General features: G+C 54.1%; 1 long non-coding RNA gene across 1 annotated transcript; it reads left to right on the forward strand.

Annotated features, from left to right (window-relative positions):
• Positions 1-11,655: 11,655 nt before the first annotated feature.
• On the forward strand, positions 11,656-20,585 carry LOC131276058 (uncharacterized). Its single transcript, XR_009183539.2, has 4 exons — positions 11,656-11,871; positions 14,169-14,263; positions 15,187-15,389; positions 18,616-20,585. It is a non-coding gene; the product is annotated as an uncharacterized lncRNA (long non-coding RNA).
• The last annotated feature ends 1,680 nt before the right edge of the window (positions 20,586-22,265 follow it).

Genomic DNA, 22,265 nt, shown 5'->3' on the forward strand with positions numbered 1-22,265 from the left:
GTCCCATCTGTACGTCAGGACGGTACGGCTTGAAGTGGTCAAGTGAGGTTTTTAACAGCCATGAAGAAGTGTGGCTGGGGCACTCCCACTTGCCCAGCCACCACGATCTCCTGCAGCCGCAGGCCATGCTAGGGAAGACGTTGGCCGTGCTCCTTCTGCCGCGGGTCCCACCCTTACTGGGTGGGCACAGGTGTCTTCAAAGCTGGCAAGCGGAGCAGAATACCTCCTGGGGATTCTAAAGGCTCCTGTTGCCAGTCACTCCTGGGTACCTTTTACCTGGAAGTATTGTAGCTGTCAGTTCAGCCCGATTTCTTCTGGAAAATGTAAAGAAGAAATCAATCTGCCGGTATCAGACGGCTCTGCTGTGCTGCCCCAAACTCTCCCCGCAGCACACCCAGCCGCTGCCCTGCCGGGCTCGGGCACCAGCCGCCTCTTGCAGAAGACTCGGCTGCTCTCGCTCCTTCCAGAAGCAGCGGAAGTGCCACGCTGCCAGGTGAGGGGCGTGACCCCTGGCTCTCCAGGGGCTCCGGAAGGAGCCAGGGGTCACAGCCCAGCAGCTCGGGAGCCTTAACTCCCTGCAGGGAGATCCTCGACCAGGGCGGCAGGCGCTGGAGCCCGCTCCCCACGCAGGGCTGCCCCCGTCCACGGTGTTCCCGTGAAGTCTGTTTCTCGTCATCCCACGTGGCAACGCGGCCAGCTGCGCCCCTCCAGAAGCAGGGTCTGCGTGGGCTCTTCTCCCCATCCTTCCCCGGGTCACTTCCTCCACCCGCTCTCTCCCTGCCCTGGGTTCATACCTTCCCATAAAGTACCAGCCCTAGTACTCGCGCTAAGTCCCTTCTGGAAAGAGCTTCTGACCACACCTGAATTTTGTGATCTTGTAACTTGAGACCACGAACGTTGGTGACCAGAAGCATTGGTTGACATCTATTTTTTTTAAAAAGTAAACTGGTGTTTGTCCACTTGAAAGTTTTAAGCTGTGTTTTCTTCCTAGGAGGCTGATGGCTGGTGAGGCCCCCCCATTTGATGGTGATGAGCTGGCCATTGGTGGCCTCGATGTTTGGGTGTAATGAACGCACCCCATCGTATGAGACGGGCTCATTCTCACAATTAAGGACACGTAGGGAGACAAAAGGGGGAAAAGGGAAGCTGAGGTGGGGTCCCCCAGGTCTCATCCACAGCAATTTCAAAAGGCCATTTCCAAAGTTCAGTGGGCCACTGCATCCCCCTCGAAAGACGGTGCAGAGGAGCAGTGACCCGCCGGCAGAGGCCGCGCGGTGGGCCGCCTGCTTGGGGCGAGGCGCAGGAGCAGCCGCCACGCCTCAGTCACCCTGGCCCTCGGAGCCGGGGGTGGGCTGTCCAGCTGGGAGCCCCAGGCGTCCAGACGCACGGAGCCGGCAGCTGGACAAGGCCGAGCCGGGCGCGAGCAGCAGCCACCGATGGCCTGACGGCCCTGTGACCACCCCGCAGCCCGGCCCCCCGGGGGTGCTGGCTGCAGGAGGGGGGGCTTGCGGGAAGCCCCTGGACCTCCCCATTGGCTGGGGGCAGGCGCAGCCCTGAGGGAGAAAGAACTTTGACCTGGACGGGGCCTGAATTCCTGGATTAGATGAATATTTTATTGGATTGGGCCGGCCTTTGCTGGGTTGCAGTTGACTGAATTTCGGGTCCCTGCTGCCAAGCGGGAATGAGAGCTCATTACAGAAAGTACAGGCAATTATTATGATTATTTAAGTGCAGTTGGACTCGCCCAGGCCCCACTCTCATTTGGCCAGGCGCCCCGTCCTTGAGTGCAGCCGCCGGCAGAGCCAGCCAGGCTCCTGCACGGGGACAGTGCGGTTTAGGGTGCTGTGACTGCAGCGACGAGGGCGCGCCTGGCCCGCCCAGGGGCTGCGCCACGGCCGAGAGGGAGACCCTGCGAAGCCCGAGGCCCGCGGGGCACTCCTGGCCGAGTGTGTGTGTGTGTGTGTGTGTGTGTGTGTAGTAACTGTGGACAGTGCCGGCCCCGCGGTCACAGACCTGGCCTGCAGGCCCAGCCCTGCCCCTAACCGACAAGGTCAGCTCGGGCGGGCTTGTAGCCTTGACTTTCTCAAGGGAAAGCAACGGTACTACCTACCACCCACCTCCCCAGACACTCGTGAGAGCCCGTCACCGCCCCATCCCAATTCCTGCCGCGCCCGCCTCCTACCTGCGCCCCGCAGCACAGGGCGTTTTTAAAACCCCAGGCCCCCCGGCCCGGGGCCTCTGGCTGGGGCTGGCGGGTGGCGGGCGCTGCTGAGAGGCCGGGGCACCTCCTCCCGCGCCCCCTCGCTCGGGCCCTGACCGGCAGGCGCGGCCCCCTCCGCGGTGCGCCGCTCGGCTTGGACCCTCCAGGCCCTTTCGGGTGCCCTCGCTCTGCCCCAGGGGTGAGCGGGTCCCATCGCCCGGTGTCCCTCTGAATCCTCAGGAGGACCCTGTCCTGCTTCGTCCCGGCCGATGCGCCCCGGATTACTGTCAAACTGGGGATTTTCTTAAAGCTCAGCCACACTGGAAAAAAATGATTGTTTCGTGAAGAATGTTACTGCTCCAGGGTGTCATAGACCTGAAGCTGTTCTAACCCCCACTGGGATAAGCAGCGAGCGCTCCCCTGGCCACGTGCTCCCAGTGCTCTCGGCCCTGTAGGAAGATGGGGTCTGTGCCAGGCTGGCCAGGGCCCCGCTCGGGGTCTCGGTCCTGTCCTTGGTCTGAGGACTCCCAATGTCCACAGCAAATGCACACCCCGGGGGGGACGTGCTGCTCCTCGAGTCGTCCACACTCTCCACGTGAAATGGGACTTTTTCCCGGGGCTGGTGAAGGACCAGTGCCTCCGGGCGATGGCTTTCCCCACGGGAGCGCCCCCCTCCCCGCAGAGTGGGCGCGGGGTTCACCGCGGAAAGGAAATGACCAGCAGTCACCTCCAGTGCAAACGGCAAGTCCTTCCGAAGGCCATCGTCAAACTGCAAGTGCTTTAAAAATAAATGTGGTGGGATCTTGCTGGGCTCCTCCTCCCGAGAGGCTGAGTCATTAAGACAGAACATATTACTCTTCATTAAAAAATAGAATGTGCCCGGACGCTGCAGTTCAACTTCCCAGCACCTTTCTCCTGCTCCAGCCACTGCGCTTTCTGGCCACATGCAAGGACCACACACACACTCATTCTCATGCACACCTACACACACGTGCACATGCTCACACTCACCCCAATCTGCTTGTGTGTTCATGCCCATACACTCACGAATATTCACATATTGCACACTCGCACACTCACACTCTCACCCATGCACACACACATCCCAATCTGCTTGCATGCTCCTGCCCATACGCTCACAAACATCCACACCCACGCGCACACACTCATATGCACCCACGCGTTCCCCACATGCCCGCACACATCTGCACGCATGCATGCCCACTCCCATCCCCCCGCGCCCTCCCGCACCCACACGCGCCCCCGGGCACACACGGGGCCCTCCAGCCCCGGGAGCCTGCTAAGGATCAAGCAAGGCTGCCGACAAAACTTATTTTTAAAAATTCCTTTTGCTATTTGAGTCGCAGCAGACGGTGAGGCCCACCGAGGCGCCCGGGGGTGGTCGTCGGGGAGGGGGAGCGACGTCCCTGGGTGTGGGAGGGGGTGGGCGCGCGCCCTCGGGCATTCGGGGCCTCCTCGCTCCGAGCCCAGCGCCTCCCGCCTCGAGGCCACATAGCGCAGGGTGCAGCCGAGGGACGCGGGACCCCTTCCTGCCCGGGCAGCAGGAGGGCGGGGCGCGGCCCCAGGCCCAGGCCACGGCCTCCGCGGGTATCTTCACCCCCCCCCCGTGGCCTGCACCCCCCCCCCCCCCCCCGCTCAGGCCCACCCTAGGGTCCCTCAGCGCAGCCCCAACATCAGTGCCTTCACCCACCTGCACGTCGCCGGTCCCTGCAGGCCCTACTGCAAAGCAAAGGGGAGTTCTGCATGTATTTCAATGGGAAAACTTTACCCATCCCAATCCTCCAAAAGATATACTGAATAGATATAAATGAAATTCTTATAAGAGAAACCTCTAGTGTGTAGCTAGTGAAATCTTTATATGGTAAAAAATATATAGATTTCCTAATTAAACACCATGTAGTTAAGTGACTACAGCAGCACCAAAGCCACTCTGTTTTTTGTTTTTGTTTTTTAAGATTTATTTTTTATTTATTTCTCTCCCCTTCCTTCCACCCCCCAGTTGTCTGCTCTCTGTGTCCATTTGCTGTGTGCTCTTCGTGTCTGCTTGTATTCTTGTCAGCGACACAGGGAATCTGTATCTCGTTTTGTTGCATCATCTTGCTGCATCAGCTCTCTGTGTGTGCAGCACCACTCCTGGGCAGCTGCACTTTTTTCACTCTGGGCAGCTTTCCTTCCGGGGCGCACTCCTTGTGCATTGGGCTCCCCTACACGGGGGACACCCCTGCGTGGTACTGCACTTCTTGCGTGCATCAGCACTGCGCGAGGGCCAGCTCAGCACATGGGTCAGGAGGCCCTGGGTTTAAACCCTGGGTGCTCTAGCAGTTGAGCCAAATCCACTTCCCCCAAACCCATTCTGGAGCAAAGTTTCCTGAGCCCCGTGCGCCTCCCCAGGGAAGTCCAGTCTCTGATGGCCAAACACAGCTGAAACCAAAGCCAAGAAACAAAACCAACCAGCCATCCCAAAGACTGGTGCTCTAATGGGGTCTCTCCTGGGCACAGAAGCAAGAGAGCCAAGGGAGGGAGAGGTGAATTACAAAGAATCCAAATGGTCAGCCTTGATGCCAAGGGCGCTGGAACCACACAGGCAGAGCGGCTTCCCTGCCCTGGCCAGCACAGCCACAGGCCAGGCATGGAGCCCAGCACTGTTTTAAATTTAAATTTAATTTTTAGCAGAGTAATGTATGCACATGTTTTAAGAAGAAAAAATTGCTTTCCCTTCTCCGTTCCTCCGCACCCCAAGTTCTACTTCTTTAGCAAATCGTGTTTAAACTTACCTCTGGTTTTCTGAGTAAAGGGCTTATACTATCAATTCTTGATTTTTCCATTTTAGGCACCATCTTCTGCCTTTCTGCCATGGGTGCTGAGGGTTTATAACTTAACCTTGTCTACTTCCCCTCCCCTGCATCCTCCCCACATAATATCACCTTTTCGTATGAAATCAATATTCAGTGAATAGATTATTTTTATTTTATTGTTTCCCTGACTATTGATTTCACAATTTAAATTTTGAAGCAGGCTGGGTGGGATTGGGCTGTTCAGGGTGGGGTGAACCACTCACAGACTTGTGCTGCAGTCACAGGGGAGTCTTGTTGGAATGCAGGTTCTGCTGCTGCAGGTCTGACTGGCTGCAGGTGACGCCACTGACCCGGGGACCACGCTCTGTGGCCAGGCGTGGACGGCCTAGAAGGGGTGTGGCTCCACAGCGTTCTTTCCCGGGAGGCAGCACCCAAGGTTGGCTTGAGGATGGAAATGTCAAGCGAATGTTCACAATTGCTCTAAAAATCCATTTATTGCAAAAAGGGATGTAAATTCTGAACAGAGTTCTAAAACACATAAGGCGGATATCCATTGGGGAGGGCTCTGTGCTTTTGGCAAGGGTGGACGTTACTGAAGTTCTCCTAAGGGAGCCCGGGGTGGCAGTCACCCCGCAGAATCAGGGGTGTCACCCACACTCACCGCCAGCCACGCACCAGCACATCCCGGAGCCGCACACCCCGGCTCCCCTCTGCGGCCTCGCAGCCATCAACCCCTGCGGCCTGTCACTCCTGCTGGCCCCTGGCTCCTCCTTCCCGCCCCTCCTTACCAGCCACCTCCTGGCTTGACCAGCCAAACGTCCTCCCTCGAATGAGAGCGCAGCCTGCCCTCCCCCCCCCCCCAAAAGCACCCGCCGCAACGTCCCAGATGAGGCCGCGCTGCTTCTTAAAGGGCTTTTGATGAGTCAACACTCCTGCCCTGAGAAGTCTACAAAAATCATGCTTTTGTGCATTTCTGTGTGATGGTATGGCATTCCAGAGGCTCTCCGTGGAGTCCAGCACTCTGGAACTTCTGGGGCTAGAAATGATCTTGACTTACCTACCCCACCTTCCTCCACCCGCAGGGCCTCTCACTTTCACGCCGGGCTTCTCACCAGCAGATGGGGCATCCCGTATCAGAGAGAAAGACCAGTTCAAGAGGAAACCTATATTGTCTTTATTTCATAAATTAGGTTTAATAATTCATCTCCAAGAGGATTTTTAGCAACAAGGTTTGCATATAAAAAGGGAACATGCCTTCCCTAAAGAGGCATCTGTTACTCCTGCTGCAATGCTGAATGGAAAGGAAAAGGGCCTGTCGAGTCCAAGGGCACATCTCAGATTCGCTAAGGACAGCGTGGTCTCCAGCCTGTTAGGCAGAAGAGGTTTGGGAGCAAGCCTTAGCCTTGCAAGGAAAAGGAATGTAAGCTCCCCTGCAAGACTCCTCTGTCGCTGCGGAAATCCACCTAGAGGTCACTGCGACACGCGTGCAGATTCCAAAACTGGCTACAGATCGTTGTCTGTTCATTTCCTGGTCATAAAATGCCACATGACCAGACCCCACCATTGCCTCGTATACTAAACCAGTGCCGTGCTGTGAGTCAGAAGACGGCAGGTCTGAGGCTGGAGGTACACACACACACACACACACACACACAGAGCTATTTAGAATGTCAAGAAAACCAGTCACTCACACAGCTGCTCTGCTCACGCACGGCAGGCCAACTTTAAATAAGTGTCACTCCAGCTTGCCGATGGGGAGCGGGGAGGCCGGTATAATGAGAGGGAAGAAAATTAGCAGAAACCTCTAATTGCGCAGGCTGGCTGCCCTGAGTATTTCTTGCAGTAGCTCTGCGGCAGACAGCACGGTCGATGTTTCCAGACCTGACGATGGGTAAGTTGCCAGGACCAAAGGCCCAGCGAAAGAAGGAATTAATACCTCCTTTTTCACTTTATAGACAGCATCTGTCTCCCTGTTTTAGAAAAATGGCTTGAGAATTAACTTTCCTGATTTCTTTTTTCCAAAGATGTCCCTGTTTTACTGTGTCCTTTGCAGAGTCTTATTCAGTCCAAGACGCATCGGAATAAACTGTCAACATTGTGAACAGTTCAAATATCTGCAGTCACATATTCTTTCCTGAGAACCAGCATCTTCTAAGGACATGACTTAGGTATTTTTTTCTTTAAGGTGTTTATTAATAAAGATTCTCATGAGTAGTGACAGCCTGAATTGGGAAGGAATGTGGGCAAGTTCATTCTACCTGGAAGCACGTGGACTGGGCCCACGCAGCTGGAGAGCAGTTTGACCCCTTTCAAAGGGTGATGTTCTTTGACCTGGCAAAGTCCAATGCTAGCACTTTGTCCTAAGGGACTAATTATGGTGTATCAAAGATTGCTGTATTCTGGGGTTCTTCATTTATGACAGCAAACCTTGGGGAGGGATCTAAATTCCAAAATTAAGGCTATTGATTAAATAAAATTTGGGAAATTCACATCATGAAATACTATGCAGTAGCTAAAAAGAGTTGTGTTAGTCAGTCAAAGGGGTGCTGATGCAAAGTACCAACATTCTGTTGGCTTTTATAAAGGGTATTTATTTGGGGTAGAAGCTTACAGTCACAAGGCCCTAAAGAGTCCAACTCAAGGTACCAGAAGAGGTAATTTCTCACCCAAAGTAATTTGCCACGTGTTGAAGCAAGATGGCGGGCGACGTCTGCGAGGATTATGTAGGCTGGCATAAGGCTCATCTCTCTCCCCAGGGCTCATTTCTTTCTGGATTCAGCTGCTCTGTTCTCTTCACAAGGTCAGCTATAGACTATCAGGCTCAACTCTCTTCCTGGGGCCTCTGCCGTGTCTAAGTCACCGTCTCTCTTTCTCTGTGTTCCTCTCCTGTGTATCTACCTCTCCTACCTTCTTGATTGATTATCCCTTTATCTAGCCCACCGGGGGGGGGGGGGCAGGGAATCAACCCTGCACAGACTAAGGACATGGTCCAATCAAAACCCTAATCATAACACAATTTAATCAAAGGCATATCAGCTGAATCTAAAACAGTCAAAGGGTATCATGCCCAGAGAAACAGACCAGTTTACAAACATAAACTATATATATATATATATATATATATATATATATATATATATCTGTTTGAATTCATAAATAATATCAAACTGCCACAAGAGTCATAGAAGAATATGTGATGATAAGGGAAATATTTTCTTTCCTTTAATACATTAATGTATTATAATATGTGTTCATTGGGAAAATGGAAGGATTTTCAACAACATACAGGATATGAGGGCTGAGATGACAGGGGACTTCTAGTTTCCTCTTTGCCCTCTACTGTGTTTTCCTAATACAATTCATAACTTAAGAGTTAAGAGAATAATAACTCAGAAACAAAGAAATGAGTTAGCAAGGTATACATATTGTTACATTTAAAAGATGCTACAGGGAAACGGACTTGGCCCAGTGGTTAGGGCGTCCGTCTACCACATGGGTGGGGGTCCGCGGTTCAAACCCCGGGCCTCCTTGACCTGTGTGGAGCTGGCCCATGCACAGTGCTGATGTGCGCAAGGAGTGCCCTGCCACGCAGGGGTGTCCCCGCGTAGGGGAGCCCCACGCCCAAGGAGTGCACCCCGTAAGGAGAGCCGCCCAGTGCGAAAGAAAGTGCAGCCTGCTCAGGAAAGGCGCCACACACATGGAGACGTGACACAGCAAGATGATGCAACAAAAAGAAACAGTTTCCCATGCTGCTGACAAACAGAAGCGGACAAAAAAAGATGCAGCAAATGACACAGAGAACAGACAGCTGGGGGGGGGAGAAGTAAATTAATAAATCTTTAAAAATAAGTAAATAAAAGGTGCTACAAATCCCTTTAAAAGGCAGCGCCCTTCCTCGGATAAAGCTCGGAGTTGACTTTGAGTCACCCAGCGGCCCGGCCCAGCCTCTGGGTTTTAGAGGAACTGAAATGATGGCATTTTAGAAGGTGGGCGCTGCAAAGGGCCCCCCAACCAGGTGGAGAAATGGTGACTAACGGGTTAAGACGTGGGTTCTGGAGCCAGAAGGCTGAGTCAACGCCTCCTGGAGCTGGGGACCACACCCCTCTGGTCGCGCGGGGAAGCGTCTGCAGCAGCCACCAAAGAGGCCTCCCGCAGGCAGGGCCGAGCCCCGCGTCCAGCTCGGCCTGCAGGGCGGGGCTCAGGAGACCCCGCAACGCGCGCCCGCGCTCCGCCCTGCACGCCCCAGGGGGACCCGGTGCAGCGGGAGCAATGCGCGCGCAGGGCCGCGCACACACACTGGCGCGCGTGCACACCCCACATGCCCGCTCGCGGCACACTCTGGTGCGCGCTCACGGCCACCCACTGGCGCGCGCACACACCCCCACATGCGCGCACGACCACGGCGACACGCGCGCACGGCCCCGCCCTGGCCCCGCCCCGCCCCCGCCGACCCGAGGGAAACGGAGTCAGCGGCGCGCGGGAGCAGCGCGTCCTCAGTCACTGCGGCGCCTGGAAAAATCCAGAACAGGGGGCGGGGCAGGAGGCAGGAAGAGGGGGCGAGGCGGGCGGAGGGGGCCCGGCGGGGCGCGGCCCAGACTCCTCGTGCTCCCGCCTTCGCCGCCCTTCCGGGCCTCGTTCCTGCGGGGGACCCCGGCGCCCCCCGACCGTGCCCGAGGCGCTGGGCTCGTCTTGGGAAGGTGGGTGAGAGAGACGGGGCTCGGCGACCTTCAGGAGCCCGCGCGGAAGGAGCCACAGCCGCGGGGCCGGCCTCGCAGCCCGGCACCCCCTTTCCTGTCGCGCCCTGGCCCGCAGAGCGGCCCCAGGCGCCGTCTCCCTGCCCCGGGTCTCACCCGATGATTCGAGACCTTTCTGGAAGGAAACTGAACACTTACCTGAAAAGTCAAGAATCATTTCTATTTTTGTGGAGGGAAACATCAGGTGCAAAACACAAAATGTTAGGCAGGCCTGAGGCTGCTTTCTCGCACCAACCCGGAACTCCTCGAAGTGCAGAGCGAGACCGCCTTGATCCGGTTCTCCTACGCGCCTTATGGGATGTATGTTAAAGGCCAAATACTCCTTTGGAATTTAGTTTTCATTATCAAATGCGTTTGGCCACCTGGACAAACTTTGGAGGGGAAAAAAAGTCAAGTCGTTGGATGAGAATGTTAAAAGCCCACTGAGAATTTTCTAGCCATTGTTCCTAGAAATGTTCAAAACCAATCCCTTCTTTTCCTCGTGTGTGTGTGTGTGTGTGTGTGTGTTAACGCAGTACTTTCAAGGGTTACAGATGACGTGTCTGCTGTTGGAGCGGATGTGACCCCACGCGCCTTTTGGCGAAGCTTCCCTTGCGCTTCCCTTGCGCTCCCAGCGGGCGCTCGCGGGCCCTGCGTCCTGGCTGGCTGAGTCAGCGGGGCGCTGGCCCTGGGGCGCCTCCGCGCCGGGTACTGCCTGCGCCCTCGCCGCTGGCTCTGCTACCTGCGCCATCAGCAGCTCTCTTTCCCCCCTTTTCCCTGCCCCCGTGCCCGCCCCGTGCCCCGTGCCCCGTGCTCCCGTCTGCCCATTTCCAGTTCTGCGCGGAGCAGAACGCGGCGTCCCAGGAGAGCGGCGGGGCAGCGCTCTTCCTGGTAGTAAGATGATTTGCCCTGGAGGCACCCGGTGTCCTTGGCCTGCATCCCGCGTCCCTCTGACTTTCTTTGTTAAACTTCTGACCGTGAGGATAACAGCGGTCACCGCCTGATGCTTACGACGCCCCAGCCCCCGTGCTTTCTCTAAGTTACCTCATTTAATCGGGATAACGAGCCTACAGGAGCTACCGTCTTTGTTGCACTGAACAGGTGAGAAAACGGAGGCCCAGGGGACCAGAAGCAGAGGAACCAGGGCAGCACCCCGCGTCGCCGAGGCCAGCGGAGGCCACGCCACAGGCGGCCCCCCTCTAACAGGGACAGCGGCGCTGGCAAGAGGGGGCCCCCAGGCGCAGAGGCGTGAAATTTGGAAATCACTCCAAAAAGTTAAATAGCAGGTCGTGTGGCAGCCAAATGAAGGGGGGAAAGCCGCCTCTTGAGAGTGTTGATTGGGCTGGCACAGCCCAACATATCACTTTCAGGGAAGGAAATACCTGATCATGCTTCTGTGTTTACTTTCCCGAGTTTTCATTAAAATTTTAGATTCTGGCCCTAATTTCCCCTTGAGGCCTAACACACTTTGCCCAGTGACTAGGTACGTTGTCCTCGCAGACGTGACTTCCTATTTTGCGATTACACGTGGTCCAAGCTCCCCAGTGCCCTTCCCCACTGGTGTCCGGCTGGGGTCAGTGTTCCCCTTAAGGGGAAGGCCCCTTAAGGAGCTCAGGGCTCACCCTACCCGCCCCCAGGACCTGCCGTGACCCCCGCGTTGGAACAGCTGGCTGGTCAGGAGGACTTCCTTGACCAATAGGAGGCTTAGCCGTAAGTCATCACAGCGTTCCACACACATTTATTAAGTGCCCACGTCATACCAAGCCCTGGACCCAGGCACTGCGCGTCCATAAACGTGGTCTCCAACCTAATCTTATTTAAAATCAGGATGTCAGCAACACCATGGTTGTTAGAGTCCACTTAATTCACAACTTCTCGAATAAAAAAAATTCAAAAAAATAAGAAGCAGTAAAAAAAAGACTCAATTCACTAAAAGCATTTTTTTTAAAATCAGGTTTTAAACAAATCAGGCCGCTGACTCAAGGGGCAGACAGAAACCAGGGATGCGGATGCTTCGTTTCACCTTAATGAAAGCTGATAGCAGAGGACTCGAACGCCTCCAAACACATTCCCCGAGAGAGAGGAGGGTGTGCCGAGGATGGATTTGTCATCGCTCCTGAAGGTGGGGAGACCGTCCCAGGAAGACACGGGGCAGGTCGTTGGCCACACCAGGGGCAACTAAATCACAGTCTCAGTTTCTAAAGTTATCAGGTCAGTGCATGCTTGACATGAAAAACTCGAATCCTAGAGAAATAGGAAAAGGAGAGGCGCCCTCTCGCTGCCCCCCACTCCGCAAGCTCACTTCCAAGGGGTGACTCTGTGAATAGTTGAGGGGGAGCTGAAGGAGCCTGGTGCTGCTTCCCTGAACATGGCAGGAAAAAAAACCCCCTAAGGAACGAGGAGGAAGTAACAGCGAGACCACGGGGCTTGCAGGGTCTCGGCTGGCTGGGTTACAGGAGCGCCCCCGGAGGCCCCTGCTCCTCCTCATCCTTGACTCCCGCCCCAGGCCTGGGAAGAGGAGCCCACGTGGCTGGGCACGCAGAGCCGGGCGCGGGCAGGCTCCGGGCACGTCTCACTGTCTCCCGTCGCTGCACGGCCCAGCCTCGCCCAGCATTCGTGTCTTTATTTTTTATTTTTTTTTAAAGATACATGGATCACACAAAATGTTACCTTAAAAAATATTAGAGGATCCCACTCCCCAATCCCCCCACTCCTCCCCATCAACACCCTCTTTCACCAGTGTGGCACATTCCTTGCATTTGGTGAATACGTTCTGGAGCACTGCTGTACCGCATGGGTTATGGTTTACATTGTAGTTTACACTCTCCCCCAGTCCATTCAGTGGGATATGGCAGGATATATAATGTCCAGCATCTGTCCCAGCAATCACGCAAGACAACTTCAAGTCCCCAGAATGCCCCTACATCACTTCTCTTCTTCCCTCTCCCTGCCCTCAGCAACTCCTGTGGCCACTGTCTCCACATCAATGATACAGATTCTTCCATTGCTAGAGTCACTATAATTATATTTCATGTCTTTATGTTAAATTACCTTACCAAGTGGGTCGCAGGCAGAGCCTGGAGGGGCGTGGCGTCGGGGCTCTGGGCAGCCAGAGCACTGGGGGGATGGAAAAAGAAGGAAGGGGCTGGGGCCTGCGAGACAGACCGCATGCAGGGCCAGCCCTCACCACTTCACGATCTTGCTTTGGTGCAAGCTCAGCAATCGAGACAGCCTGAAGTTCAATGTTGCTTGATTTTATTTGATTTATACCAGCCTAGATTTATCAAAGGATGCTCCCCCCCGCCACTGCCCCAGACCCTTGAATATTGACGGGGTCTGCACGACTCGTGGTGGCTGGCGGAAGGAGGGGTGAGTGCCAGCGGGCCCCCTAAGAGCCGTCCCCCCTGTAGGCAGTCCCCTGGTGGGAGTGTGGCCATGTGGCTGGACCCCGGTCAATGGGAGTGAGGGAAGTGCTGGCTGCAGCTGCTTGGTCGCACTCTGTGTTAAGAGGGGTCCCCAGAAACAGCCACCGATGGGACCTGAGTGCAGGCTGCTTAGGTGGGAGGAGAGTGCAGGAAGCATCACGGGGGGAGTGGGAAACCCTGGGAGCCTGGGTCTTTGGAGAGGCAGATGCCAAGACAGGGTAAAACACGGGCGAGCCTGGGCGGGAGGAGAGGCACCCTTAGACCGCAGGCCATCTGTGGACAGCTGGCCGGGCCACCGGGAAACCTCGAGCCAGAGGTAGCCCAGAGGAGCCACACAGCCCCTGGGACAGCCTGCCTTCGTCCCTCTGCGCCCGGGCCCTGGCAGGGCACAGCCCGGGGACGCACGGCCTTGGCACAGCGCGGCTGTGGGTTTCTCAGGGCGGCTGGGCCCTCGGCAACCGTCACTGCCTTTCCTCGAAGGTGGGGCAACCAGGTGCGTTCCTGAGGCACTGTCACAGTTATGGGCGATGGAGGCTCCGTCCTGCGGGGGACCCTTGGGAGACCACAGAACACGCCCCACCTGAGGGCCCGTGGGAAGAAAACTCCCACCCCCCCGAAGCTCCTGATTTGGGGGCCTTTGCTGGAGCAGCCAAGGTAGTGCCCCGAGCAGCCCAGGGTCCTGTGCCAGGCGCGAGTGTCCTCAAGCCCAGAGACCTTTTTAAACTTCATTTTGAGAGAGTATTTCCACTTGCTCCTCCTTGGACCTCTTTCCGCAGAACTGCTAGCTAAGGGAACAGAGAACTGATTTGGTTTGCTCCTTTCTCCTCGTTCCTCTCGCGCTTCCTGCCTCCTTACTTCTCGGACAATCAGAAACATGTTAAATGTCCCCAAAGCGAGGAACACAGAGCAAGGGACTCTGGGTAAAAGACAGAACAATGCCTCCTCTGCAGGGACTCGATCAAGTCCCTGATTATAACCCTTTCTCTTTTTACAGCTCTGTGTAAGAAGTTATGGCCAGAGGGCAGAAAAAAAATACTAGGAAGAAATACACTGGAAAGAAATATACAAACAAATGACTATACTAAGGTGGTAAGGTCTGGGGTATTTTTCTTTTATTTCTTTCCAAACTTCTCCATAAAGCACTACAGGATTATGTCTTCAATTTAAATTCTTATGTCATTTCCTTACTTTCATGTATGTCTGAAATTTTCCATTAAAATATTAATTTTTAAAATCTCAAAACAATTGTATCACTTACCTTTCCCATGTCTGCTACCCCAACAGCCTGTTCTCTGCTCTTGCCCTTCATTTCTCCACGCTCTTTACTACAAAAAAAAAAATCCCTGGTGGTTTGTTAGGATGCGTCTGATCTCGGGGCCGGTTGCAGGGCTGGGGTGTTCCTAGTTGAGCAGCTCACTGAATCCAAGGGGTCCTGGTGGGGGTTCCCTTCCTGGTAGATGAACTCTGATCTGAGAAAATGGTGCTTCCTGCAGTAGAAACCCTTGCTACTCACCACATCTGTGTCTTCTTTTCCCTGGGAGCACAGCAGGACCACATTTCCCAGGCTCCCTTGCAGGGAGCCACGGCCATGTGACAGTGACAGCCAATGAGACAGGAGCAGAAGTGATGGCACCCATCCAGAGTTCAGGGGGAAAGAGCCAGGGTCTCTGAGCGTGCTCAGAGGAAGCTGCCCGTGCATTCTGGATTTAACTTAGCAGAGATGTAACCTTCTACTGCATCAAGCGATGGAAATGATGGGGCGTGCTTGTTCCAGCATCAAGCCTGGGGCATGCTTGTTACAGCATCAAGCCTGCCCTACACATGCTTCCTATCACCTCTCGTGGCTGCTAAGTTTGCTGGTCGCCATAGTCGGAGGTAAACTTGCCTGCGGAGAGCAGTGGGGCCCCGCTTCTCGAGGACCTGCTCCTCTGCAGTTACACCACAGTAGGGAGGAGTTCCGTCAGCTTCCCTGAAGTCTCATGGCCTCCTGATTTCTCCTGTTTCTCCAGCAGAAGCGGCTCTAGACGGGGAGCCTGGACTGTTGCTCAGCGATGGGCAGGATGATGCATGAATCACTTAACCAGCCTCGGAAATCGTCTAGCCCATTCTAGAAACGGGTCATAATGGCAACAATAATAAGAGCTAACCGTGGAGGAGTGGAAAAGCCAGCCCTTTTAACAGATTGCCTCATTGAATCTGGACAGTCACCTCAGAGGTAGGTGATAGTACCGCCATTTTGAAAACAAGAGAAACTGAGGCACAGAAGGTAAAGACACTGCCCAAGGCCGCAGTTAGTAAACAGTAGATTCAGACACGGGCAGTCGAACCCCAGGGCCTGGTACGAAATCTCTGGGTCCTGAAATGCTGAGATTTGCCCCAGAATGCACTCTTTAAGCGACTGCAGTGCTCTCAGGTTGGTGTCAAGCTGCCAGGGCTCAGGGACTCCGCGTGCTTTCACTGTGCTCCCTCTGCACTCTTGGCAGCCAGCCTTCTCCCACCGACAGCTCCTGCTCTGCAAGGGCACAGTCTTGCAAAGGATGGCATGATCTCTCTCTTCCTTGACCTGCTTAATCTGATTCGGCACACATGGTAATATGCATTGAATTGGAAACTTCCCTTTGCCAAATTAAGTCCCCTGCAGGCTCTCGCAGGCTGAACTTGATTTAGAAACACCAGAGTCTCAGTTTTCCTTTATTTCCTTTGTTGAAATCATGCAGTGCCAACTCTCAAGCAAGAGAGAGACAGTGATAACATCTCAGTTTCCTATGAATTCAGGGAGCATCAGAGGTCGTATGTTTCCAATGCAGAATAAATCACCTGCACTTTGCTCACCAGAACAATGACAAGGAAACAACAACTAGATGAGCCCTCAGTGGTAATAAAACACTTGGCCTAGTATTGAGATAATAATGAAATTATTTGTGATGACTTTGTCCAGTAATTCAGCACTACACTTATAAATGCTTTATCTGGATTTCTCCAATCTGTGGGTACATTGGGCCATAAATTGTATTTAATAATAATAAAAATATCTATTATTTATGAAGGGCTATGTTCCCAGAACTACTCCAAACAAACACCATCTTTTTTACTTTTTTTTAAGATTTATTTTTTATTTATTTCTCTCCCCACCCCACCACCAGTTGTCTGCTCTTTGTGTCCATTTGCTGTGTGTGCTTCTGTGTCTGCTTATATTCCTTGTCAGCGGCACCAGGAATCTATGTCTCTTTTTTTGTTGTGTCATCTTGCTATGTCAGCTCTCTGTGTGTGTAGCGCCACTGCTGGGCAGACTGCACTTTTTTTGTGCTGGGCGACTCTCTTTACGGGCACACTCTTGCTCGTGGGGCTCCCCTATGCTAGGGACACCCCTGCGTGGCATGGTACTCCTTGGGTGTGGCAGCACTGCGCGTGGGCCAGCTCACCACATGGGTCAGGAGGCCCTGGGTTTGAACCTTGAACCTCCCATGTGGTAGGTGGACGCTCTATGCGTTGAGCCAAATCCATTTCCCTCTTCTTTACTTTCCATCCCCATTTTATAGATAAGGAAACTGACAGAAAAGTTGTCACTTGCCCGGGGCCACATAACTGGTGAGAGGTAGAGGTAGGATTTGAACCTGCTGCCTGCAACTACATGTACTGTATTCTTCATTTCTAAGCTGAATGACCTTGTAATTCAAATGTAACTTCAAAATGTGGCTTTTATGTTAAAACCATAACCTGATGAGATACAATGTCAAACCTGAACGATTGTTTAAGAGAAAATATGAGATGTCAAAAATATGCAGACACTAGATCAAAGGGACAGAATAGAGGGCGTAGAATTTGGCTCATCTCCATGTGGTAAATTGATATGATGCAGGTGGTACCACAAAGCCGTGGGAAGGGGTGAACTGTTCAGTTGATGGTGATGGGAAAACTGGACCACTATGTGGAATAAAGTACAGCTGGTTCCTCCCTCACACTCTAGTGGTAGACTCCAGGTTGATTGAGACCTAAATGTGAAAGGAAAGACTGTAAAGTCAGTAAAGGAATGTATGAGAATATCTTTCTAACCAAGAGATGGATAAAGCTTTCTCGAATGAGACCCCCAAATCATGAACCATACAACAAAAAAAATCAGTGGATTTGACTTTATTAAGCAAAAGGTTTTCTGTTCAATAGACAAATAAGTAAGAGGTTCTAATCTGGGAAAAGATATTGGCAATGATTTAAAAAGACAAAGAATTTTTGCAAATTAACAAGAAAAAGACAGGAAATCCAATAGAGACTAGGCAAATGTATAGGCAATTAACAGAGCAGTCTCAAACTCAATAATAATCAGATAAACGCAATTAAAACACTAGCCGTAACATATTATGCCCGTCAGAACGAGGGAGAAACAGAAACGTCATTAACAGTAAGAGCTGCTGCGGCTGTGGAGAGATGGGAAATGCATTGTCACCCGGGAGAGTCGTTCTGGAAACCCACCTGGCATCTGCCTTAGGACCAATGACCCCACTCCTGGACAGAGAGCCTCAAAGTGTATACGGGCTGAGCATCAGGGCGCCTGGTGGTTTTGGCAGGAGAGAGTTCGAGACGGTCAAGTGTCCATCACTGGGGAGTGGATAAAGGGGCGTCGACCAGCTGTACACCACCCTTGCTAGCTCTGCGGCGGTCAGCAGCAGGCTGGGTGCCCGGCCATGTGCCAACACGTAGAACCCAGTGTTGAATGGGAAACAGAGAAGCAGGGTGAGTTCCCTTACCCAATGTCATACACACAAAGTACAAAATGATATGATCTATTTTACGAGGAAACATTTATCCAAGGGCTTTTATCAGACACATGGAAGAGGGTGCCTGCAGGGAGATGGGAGTGGAAGTGAGGCTCAGGGGTGAAATGGAAAATAAATAAATGGAAATAAATTGCACAGGAGTGAGGCTGCAGCGCAGTGAGCTGTCCCTGCACCTGAAATAAGAGTGTAAAGAGGGCAGGGTTCTTTTTCGCATGAGCCACACCGGGCTGCAGCTGCAGGTCCCCGGGGTACACTCTCTCTGGCACTTTGAAGGGTTGACAGGCACCGAACGGAGTCTGATTCTCAAAAACACCCTGCAAGTTAGGAAGGAAGGCCAGAAACAGCTAACCTGTGTCTAGAAAAGAGTTCTTAAAGGAAATCCACATAAAATAGGGCCCAAAATGCCATTTCAAGGAGTGGAAGCAATTTGAACAGGATCTTTTAAAGCTTGAAAACGGAAACTAAAAATTACGAAGATACATTATTACATAGTTTACAAAATTGCATTTCCAATGCAACTCTGGTCACTGCTGTGTTTCTAGTATTGGAGCCAGAAACTGCACAGTAAATACTTGCTGAAGGAAGGAATGAAGAGTGATGACGTGCGCTTAGAACAAAGTAGGAATCATTACTTTTCCCCCATAACTTCCTATCATTTTCTTTTCTTAGCTCTGCTGTGTTTTTCATTTTTGCGGACCTTCCCATGACTTTGGCCATTCCCCATCTTCTTTTTGTCATCTGCGTGACATCCGCGTGTCTGCAGTCATGGTGATTCGCCTCCACGCTCGACCTGCCTTGGATTTGCATTGCAGGCATGGGCAGGGCCGATTCTCTGGGAATGGATCTGCATTATTCAGAAGTGACTGTTTGATCAGTACCACCACTTCTGCTCGCCGCGCAATCCTGGGGACGCGAATAAACAATGCTCAGATTGCAAAGATGTTCTCTACAACCCCCACTCTGCAGGTAAGAAAAACAAGGCTCAGAGAGGTTAAACAGCTCACCAGAATTGCGTGGCTTGAAATGGGCAAAGCACAGAAAGCACACAGGAGGGGACCAGAAGAGACAGGGTGGAGCCAGGGGACAGCGAGTGACACAGAGGAAGGTGGGAGAGGGTGGCAGGGAAGTGTGCTCTTTGCTCACTCAAATATTAATAATAACAATCTGTCGTAATAGTCGTTCTGATAAAGAAAATAGAGCTCCTTAGTCTTACAGGGAGCTAGGCTTCCTCTGGGCAACAAGGAAATGTGAACGTGCCACTAAGAGGTACTTGTGGGTCTGAGCAGCCTCCTCTGAGCTCCTCCTCCTTCCCCAAAAGGCTGCTGGGTGCCTGGGGGAGCTTGCTGCATCCAGGTAGCCGAGGGCAAGGCAGATGGGGACTGTGTCCAGCTCCCTCAAGCTCACCTCTGGGTCATCTGCGGCCTCTGTGGTCCTGGGGTCCCCGCCCCCTGGTCACTGGCTGCCGGAGCCTGTGCTCTGTGCTCTGGTTTCTTCCAGGGCCTGTGCTCCACCTGCTGCCCTGGCCGCACAGAAGCACCTTGGGGCTCAGTTCCTGGCCCCCAGGTCCGGCCTCCTGTCCCCAAACCTCAGCCCTGCAGGGCCTGCGACTCCACAAGGGCCCAGAGAGCCCTTTCTTGGCCGTGTGTCCTTTATGGGTGCCGAGAACCAGTCCCCTCGTAGGTCCCTGCAGCATTCAGCATTTAACCAGGACACAGGAGCCCCTCAAGTATTTAGCACAGAGGCCAGTGGTCACACACATGGTGGAGCTGAGGGCAGTGGTCACACACGGTGGAGCTGAGAGCAGTGGTCACACACATGGTGGAACTGAGAGTAGTGGTCACACACGGTGGGATTGAGGGCAGTGGTCACATACATGGTGGGACTGAGGCCCGTGGTCACACATGGTGGAAACGCTCATAAGCTGAACAGCGCAGGGCGAGGCAACCAGAGATTAGCAGTGGCAGGAGGCACCACCACCCTGAGGCCACGGAGGGGGTGAGGTCAGCCTGCGGTGGCGACAGGAGACCTGGCCGGCGGGCCCTCAAGCCACGCGGGAGATGCAGTGGTGGCTGGAGACCAGCCGAGGCCTAAAGGGAGAAGCAGCCTGGCCGCTCTGTCCCACCCCAGCCCCGCCTTGCCCCTGAGCCCGCGCTGTGCCCAGCTGGCACCGGAGCCCGCCAAGCGGAGAGCAGGAGGCACACAGTCCAGGGCAGGGAGGGGGCTCTCCACCCGGCCCCTGCTAACTGCTGAGCACACCAGCCCCCGGAAGGGACAGCAGGACGCAGAGGTCCCTGTCCCGTCCTCTCGGCTGCCGCGTCCTGGAATCCACAGGAGCCTGAGGTCCAGCTTCCCCTTCCTCTAGCCGCGCTCTGAGCCTTTGCACCTCAGCTTACGGCAGAACCTCTGGAGACTTGTCTACCGGACTCCCTCTTCAGCGCTTTGTGGTTTTTTTCCATGCAGGGCAGCTCTCCTTGTGGAGCGCACTCCTTACACATAGGGCTCCCCTGTGCGGGGGACACCCCTGTGTGGCACGGCACTCCTTGCACGCATCAGCACTGCGCATGGGCCAGCTCCACACGGGTCAGGAGGCCCTGGGTTTGAACCCTGGACCTCCCATGTGGTAGACGGACGCTCCATCAGTTGAGCCAAATCTGTTTCTGTTTAGGGATTAAAAGATGTTTTTCCCTAAAGCCTGGAATCCGCTGTCTCCTCACCTGCTGGCCTTGAGCCTCAATGCTGAGCAGGGACGTTGCACCTCTTCCTTGGGGCAAATCCTCATGTTCATTTCAGCCTTAGAGAAGGCTGCAAAGGGACACGATGGAGGAGGAGCTGAATCCCTGTCCGTGGTAGCCCCAGAAATGGTGCTGCGCTTACACGCTCTCTTACGGGACGGTCACTGCATGACCACAACCGTGCACTGACTCGTGTGGCCCACAGGTTCTGTCCCACTTTACAGAGCTGGTGCAGTCGAGGCTCAGAGACTGATCACCCACCCGGGGTCCTGATTATTGGGATGGCGTTTGAAATCAGATCGATTTTGGATTTTTACTTCCAGCTGTTTCTTCCCTCTCCCCCTTCTCTGGTGCTACAATTGTTTGTTTGTTTGTTTTTTAATTTTTAAATTTATCCTGCCTCCCCCATTGTCTGCTCTCTGTGTCCATTTGCTGTGCGTTCTTCTGTGTCCGCTTGCACCCTCGGTAGCACTGGAAAACTGTATCTCTTTTTTGTTGCATTATTTGCTGTGCCAGCTCTGTGTGTGTGTGGCGCCACTCCTGGGCAGACTGCGTTTTTTTCACACAGGACAGCTCTCCTTACAGGGTGCAGTCCTTGAACGTGGGGCTCCCCTACACGGGGGACACCCCTCCGTGGTATGGCACTCCTTGCACATGGCAGCACTGCACATGGGCCAGCTCCACACGGGTCAGGAGCCCCTGGGTTTGAACCCTGGACCCTCCGTATGGTAGATGGATGCTCTATCAGTTGAGCCACATCCACTTCCCAGGTTCCTCATTCTTAATCCTTGCTCTCATTTTCATTCCTGCCATCTTCTCGGCACCATTCCCTTTTCCAGTTTTGTGAAAGTTCAGTTCAAGAAACAGCGTGATTGGTAACCATCTCCCTGATGGTGAATCTGGGGTGGCATTTCAACAAGGTCGTAAAAATAACTGCCCCCCTGACCAAGCCTTCCTGGAGCATCAGCCTGTACAGTTGGCCTAGCCTGGGTCCCTCCAACCCCAAAGCAGACCTTGCGGTAAAGACTTGGGTGCAAGTGGGTCATGGGATGTAATCCTAGGAGCAGGCTTGGGGAGGGGAGGCAGGGAAGGAGAACCCGCTAGAAATCGTCCCACTGAGGTCATCACCTTGAGCACCTGGAATTAGACTCCCCTGGGAGGCCGCCCGGGGGGCCATGGAGGACGCGTCAGAACCGTCCACCCCAGGCAGGGTGTGCACCAGCTCCCGCCTTCCTCACGTCTGGGCTGAGCACCCTGGGTGGGTGCCAGGAGGGGACACCCCCGGGAAGACTCACCCCCAGCTGCAGTGCCCCTGGCGGCGGCCTCTCCTGCCCGCCGTCACCGCAGGGGAGGCCCCACCGGGACCCACCCACGCGGGGGTGAGGCCTGGGCCCCTCCGCAGCCCCAGAGCTCCCGCGGGGTTGGCCTCCTGGCCCCGCCTTGCAGCCCCAGCCCGTGGAGCCACGTGACCCCCGTGGGCTCATCCTAACGAATGACACCTGCGAAGCTCCTGCCTCCAGACAGGGTCACGGTCACGGGACCGGGCGTTCCGCGTCTTTTGGGGAACACGACTCAACCCCCAGCGGC

This window comes from Dasypus novemcinctus, chromosome 26 (genome assembly GCF_030445035.2).
Source record: "Dasypus novemcinctus isolate mDasNov1 chromosome 26, mDasNov1.1.hap2, whole genome shotgun sequence".
Lineage (NCBI taxonomy): Eukaryota > Metazoa > Chordata > Mammalia > Cingulata > Dasypodidae > Dasypus > Dasypus novemcinctus.